General features: G+C 40.9%; 1 long non-coding RNA gene across 1 annotated transcript; it reads left to right on the top strand.

The window, feature by feature from the left end:
* The first annotated feature begins 2,151 nt into the window (after positions 1-2,151).
* Positions 2,152-5,328, top strand: LOC139609678 (uncharacterized). Its single transcript, XR_011685308.1, has 3 exons — positions 2,152-2,309; positions 4,612-4,794; positions 5,127-5,328. It is a non-coding gene; the product is annotated as an uncharacterized lncRNA (long non-coding RNA).
* The last annotated feature ends 1,277 nt before the right edge of the window (positions 5,329-6,605 follow it).

The raw sequence follows: 6,605 nt of genomic DNA, 5'->3' as shown, positions 1-6,605 counted from the left end.
AGGTGTCAGCTACTAACAAAAGACATGCACACGTGATATGCATGTAAACACAACGTGCACATGATTTCCTGGTGTAACCTGATTTCTCCCAGCAGCCTACTTTATTGTGTGCATGTAAACCTACTGACTCAACTGCCACTATTGTCCTGTGGGGGGTGTAAACAGACTGAGGACATGTGTCATCTGTGCATCAACCAGGAAACCATGTTTGCAATGTAAAACATCATATCAGACATTTAGTGTGTGCTCACCTTTGGTGCATATAATTAATATCAACTGTGGCTTTACTGCAGATAATCTACAACCCCAGGAGAGAAGTCTAAACAAGTGAGACCAACCTTTCCCAGATCAGTGTGTAACAACTGTTCTCACTGTGTCCTGTTGATCTGCAGGAGAGGAGTTATTGACTTGTGTACAAAGCTTTCAATGGTTTGGCCTCTTACATCACAGATTCTCTGTTGTTTTATGTCCCTCCACGAGCTGTTATATATATATATATATATATATATATATATATATATATATATATCACTTATGTTGTCTTCTTTACACTTATCAGAGTTCCAACATACAGGAAAGGCACCACCACTACTGTCATGTGGATAAGACCAAATGGTGTTATATATATATATATATATATATATATATATATATATTTGACTTCCCTGCAGAGCTGCTAATCATTACGATGCAATCTTCTGAACATGGAAGCACTGTTCCATTTCTGGTCGGACAGACGCCATTAAGTCGTATAATTGTTAAACTTTCATTTACCCTCTCTCCACACAGCCATGGCCAGAACAGCAAAACCATTGCACCAATAAAATAAATATTTCCAGCATATTAACATGTTAATATCATTATCACAAATGTTACAGAAGCATGGCTCAAAATGGACTTGGGTAATCAGTCTTTTATGTTGAAGAAAGAAAAAAAAAAAAAAGCTGCAGTTCCACAGATGCAAATCAGCAGCCACACATGCTGTCCAGGTAAATACCTGCTCCATTTTCACCATCTTCTAATGTATGAATCATTTCTCAATCCTAGCAACAACAACAGCGTGTTTATCTGTGTGTGTCTGTGTGTGTGTTTGTTTGTGTGCAGGCACGAGAATGGCACCGTGTGTTTCTGGGATGCATCAGGAGTCTGTCTGTATCCCATGTACAAGCTGAGCACAGCTGAGCCTCTGAAAACGGCTGTAAAATGTCTTTTGCCTTTGCAAGATTTGTCACATGTGAGAAAAGAACCTCTTATCAGGCACAAAAGGTCAAAGAGCTGCAGTCAACTTGCATGATGGGAAAGTCAGATCCAGTGTTTTTGTAGCTCAACTTCTTCTAGGGACTAAAAATCCTTTTTTCATCTGTCTTTGAAAGCGTCACGACTTCATGGCAGTGCAAAGCTGATTTGCTGCTAAATCATTTTCCATCATGTGTTGTGCAGGTTGGCTGTTTTGACCCGCACAGTGACGACCCGAGGCTCGGCGTTCAGAAGATCCATCTTTGTAAACACAGTGGTTACCTGACTGTGGCGGGCACTGCTGGACAGGTGAGAGGACTGATTTTGATTTGTCGACACTGGATAACAGACGATAACGACAATAAGTAAATAACTAATTAAAAAACTAACAGATACAGGACATGACATTTTACACAAAGACATACCCACTCACAGCACCGTTTAACTGAGCTCCACAGCCCAAAAACCATTTCTAACTCTGCATCTATTACAGTTCAATTAGTATTTCAAATCTTCCCCTCTGCCCTGTAGGTGCACCCTGAACCCCAGTGACCAGCTTGCCATGGAGGCTCCTCTGTCCAGGGTGAAGAGCATAAAGAAATCCCTCCGACAGTCCTTCAGCAGCTGAATACATGAACTTACTTCATTATAATTCACATATGTCTCCTCATTTCCTCACAGGCTCACATGACACACCCCCCCTGTGGGCAGGAATGAAGGGTGGCTGTGTGTTTGCATACATGCTCCGCCTTCCTCCTGCAGAGCACAGAGCAGACGAGCCTGTCACAGCGCAGCCGGGTAAGAAACACTTTAGGAAGTTTGTGTTTTTTAGGATGGGCTGTTTTCTCGTCTCTGTCCTGTTGTTGAAATGTCCTCTGCTCTCTGTCACCGCCTGCTTGAATCCAGCTGAGGAGATCCAGCTGATGCACCGGGCTCCTGTCCTTGGTATAGTGGTGATGGACGCTCCCTGTGCTCCTCTCCCTGAGTCCCTGGGGGGGGCCCACGGCCTGGCTCGCTCACCTGACATGCAGGGATCACACCAGCTCCTGGTCATATCTGAGGAGCAGTTTAAGGTGAGAAAGCTTTTCACACAGGCTTAAAGTAACTAACCAGCAAGTTACTATCAACTTATATATCCAATCCAATATATATCCAATATAATGAAATTCATTTTGGTAGAAATGTATTATTTGATGTCAAGTGATAAATACTGTGATGTTGGTGACAATTAACCAGAACAGATTTTAATGCAACAATTCAACTGAATTCCACTGAAGGATGCTGGTATATTAAATGATGAGGACGGTCTTGTTGCATATTTTTCTAATTGCGAACAAATATCATGGGGAAAAAAAAACAAATGCCAAAGGTAACAATTTGTCAGACCATCTGTCAGTACTTTCTGACCTGATCTCCAAGACCACTGGTTTGTACAGAGAACATAAATCTTTAAAAACACTCGGTAATTTCTGAAAACAGATGGTCACTGTAGTTTCTATCATCATTTTTGGGCACTATTTTCAGCAGCGGATGAATCCACATTTGGTGGGTGAGTATTTCTGGCAGCTGGACAGTGTGTGTGAAATTAAGTCAAAATAAAAAAATGTGTGTGTGTTCAGGGTGATGAAGGAACATGTCGCCCAGTCCAACAACAGTGTGGCTCACTGATGCTTTTTTTATAGTTTCTGGACAACAGCAGTTTTTCTATCACTACGGCACAGAGGAATAAGATATATCATTACTGGTTTAGGTCTGTTTGCAGGATGTGTTGATAATAAAAAAAGGTATATTATTAAGCTTTATCCTTTAAAATATATATGTGTACAGACGATGGGAGAGAGCAGGTCTTCTGGTTAATTTCTGAGACTATAGAATGAGAGCACACAGGGAGATGTTTTGAAGTGCATGAAACATTTGATGAGGCTCATCATTTTAACACAGATGCCAGCTGCTGGAGAGGTGAAGAAGAGGAGAGGACCTGAGTTACCTGATGTAAAATATTTCAGATGTGTGAGGCCAGTAATGAAACTTACATAGATACAGTCACGGTGGAACCTCTTCTTCAGGTTCAGAAGCACAGAACTCTCGCACATTTCTCTGAGAACACACAGTAGGCAAACAGGTTAATTATACTGTAGGTGCTGTGTGTGTGTGTGTGTGTGTGTCTGAACTCACTCCAGTTGGGACAGATCTTCCACTTCATCCACCTCTACAGCTCTTTTGCTGCCTGGCATAACATGAGCAGATCCGGAGACGCGAGTCAAAATAAGAAGTCCACCTCCACCACGCTCCTCAGGACCAAGACCTTCATACACCTCAGCCCTCACCTTCTCTCTACAGCCATCTTCTAGTCTGGCGAGCTCTGTATATATCATTAGATTCTCAAAACCTGATCGAGAGCCCTTCATGTGTTTTGTTTCTACGCTGCTCTCTGCTGCTAATGTTCCATAAACTTTCCACAGCAGGTGACTAATCCACTTGCAGCGATGGTGCAGTGTGCTGCAGCGTGTTTTAGGTTCTATTGTATCTGCACAGACCAGGAGATGAATAAACCAACAGGAAGTCTTTTATGGCTCATTGTTTTGTGTGCACAGCAGCTGTGAGTGATGAAGCAGAACCGACTCCAGCTCCTCGACATCAGACAACCATAGACTCACTGTTCTGAATGAGGGTTGGGATTAAAGTGTGTGGTGGTCAGTCACTTTGGTTCAGAGCAAGTTTTTCTGGATGACTATTGGGCAATTTGTTATGAAATTCAATCTACAATCATTGATGAAGGGGGATTCTTAGAGTCTGTACCACAAGATCTCTCCTTTCCAAACACATTGGTCCACTTTTTAGAGCAGGCCAAGGTGTTTGGAGGTGAGACTAAGATGGAATACAGCTACAGTAACTACCGTTTTACACTGTATCTGTATCTATCTGGACCACTAGTACTTTAAAGAGCCTGCCCACCCATTGTCCATCCACACAGGCGTTTCCACTTGTTTGACCTCATTAAACCTCCTGTGAGGACTGTGAGTGTGGGTAAGGTCACATCTTCATCATTGTTAGTGGTTCATGTGAACACAAAGCAGTGCAGTTGCATGTGAATGTGAGTGAATGTGAACAGATGTGTGTTTGGTCCAGGTGTGCTTGAGTTGAAAATATCTCAGTTTACACCAAGGATTTGCAAATAATCAAAAGCTTTAAGGCTCCAATTCATGAATGTTGAAGAACTAAAAGCAGAGGGATATGAAGGAAAACAAAGAGCCAGAATTCCCAGGAGCCAGTGCATACATTGGTAGCTGGCTACAGGTTCTGTCTCTGCTGTCAATACTTTGGTTGTTTGTAGTGAATAAATATGGTCAGTCTGTTGTTTCTTCCATCCTCTAGGCCGGGGGAGCTCACAGGACTTTCATAATGCAGTGTTAATACCTGTGTGCTGATGCTTCGGCTCTCCAACTTCTCCTGGGTGGGGCCCTCTGATTCCCACGGGCCCCTTCCATTGTTGGCAGAAACAGTCCTGACCTGGCCCCCATTATCATAGACTGTCCCTTTGCTGCAAAGAAACTACAGGTATTAAATAAATATGGTGCACTAAAGTACAATATCATACTTCAAGTAGAAGTAGAAACATGAAGCAGGTATGCCGACAGTCCCTTAAAACTATATGTTTGCTAAATTTACTCAGTTTACAGCACTGGAAATTAAATATTTAATTGAACTTTATATTCATGAATAAGAGGTTTATTTGTCCAGTTACTTTCGGCCCTTCTAATCATCACATCTGTGTCTATGAAGAAATAAAATTTCTACACCGTTCATCTGATGTGCATGTCAACACATCACACCTCACACTGAAACACAAGTCAGCACTTCAACCTTGTTGTCATTGTTTTCTCTTCCAGTTCAGAGACGACACTGCTCCTGCTGCTACTTCCTGACTGCTCAGTCTCTACTTACAGTCTTTTTCCTACAGTTTCCTCAAGGTCAGGCCCTTATCAGCTATCAATGCATCATCAACAAATACACAAATACAGACTGAATGTATCTGGTGGCAATTTTCTACATAACTTCAACACAACTTTCTGGACTCTGAAGTTATGAAGCTGTAACCTGAGATAAAAACAAAAACTCCAGAAAAGCTATATAGGCCCGGGACCCCAGCCATGGTTTTATAGCTCATTCAACGTCTTCAGGTTGCAGATGATGATGACTCATCTTGCAGGGTCTTCCTGAGAGAGAGCTGCTTCTGTCAGCCGGCCCAGCCTCGGCCAGGTTCCTGAGAGAGCTCAGGCTGCAGTGAAGCCACGAACGTGGCTCAAGGCAGTTAGTGGACAAAGCACCTCATTTCATAATGGATGATCAAAACTCTTGGCTGTGCATGTATGACAACTGATCACTCCTTTATCCGCTTCATCAGAGGTGGCCTGGCTGCTGCAGTTCACAAAGACACAAAGATTAAAGTTCAGCTTTTAGAGAAAGAAAAAAAGAAAAAACAGAAACTGAAAGAGAGCACTGAGTTTTGGAATATAATCAGACAAGCCAAATGATGGGCTGGAAGTCTAAATGTTGTCCTCATTCAATCACTTTTCTTTGTAGATGAATGATGTGGGAAAATATCAGTTACAGAGTAAAGACGTGTGAGTGTAATAAGAAAATACAAACAGACACATTAATTATTGGGACAAAACATGTAATAATTATCCACAAGGAACTGGAGTGTGAAGTTACAAGTCAAAGAAACAAAAAAAACCAAAATTGGATTCTTAATCGAGTCACTGCAAAAATATATTCTAGGCTGTTGCTAAAATACCCAGCATTCTGAGACACAGGACCAAAATATTTCCTTGTATGATCTGAACAGCAGCCAACCCCAGTTACAACAGGCCCACAGGTACAGTGGACACATATATACTGTATATATTAAAAACATTTCACTACAATAGCTTACAATTACATTCCTAAATTACATTATTCATTGCTCGCATAAAATAATGGTTTACATAAAAATAATTAAAAACGAACCCCCCCATAGAAACCTGCCACCCCTAATTAATTTAAGAAGCTAATTTAAGAAGCTAATTTATGCCCCCCAAAAAAAAATAAATAAATAAATTTAAGGAGGAATGTCAAAAATTAAAATGTTCACTTCGTCAAAATTTTGATCCAAATAAAAATGTCTCAACTTAAAAATTATATCAACAATTATGAGATACTAGGTAAAAGTCATTTGAGTCAAAATTATAATAATAATAAGGAGTTAAACTTGGTGAAGTATGAGATTTAAATAGTCAAAATGATGGTGGTACTAAGTAATAAGCTGTTGATGTAAAAGAACAATTTATGATGCTGGATCAAACTGAGAGATGACTTGATGATAATGT

The sequence above is a fragment of the Trachinotus anak genome, unplaced genomic scaffold, assembly GCF_046630095.1.
Source record: "Trachinotus anak isolate AG129_WGS33_773 ecotype Australia unplaced genomic scaffold, CSIRO_AGI_Tana_v1 ptg000026l, whole genome shotgun sequence".
NCBI classification, from domain to species: domain Eukaryota; kingdom Metazoa; phylum Chordata; class Actinopteri; order Carangiformes; family Carangidae; genus Trachinotus; species Trachinotus anak.
The sequence above is the reverse complement of the archived record's forward strand: the minus strand, read 5'-3'. Positions and strand labels throughout refer to the sequence as shown.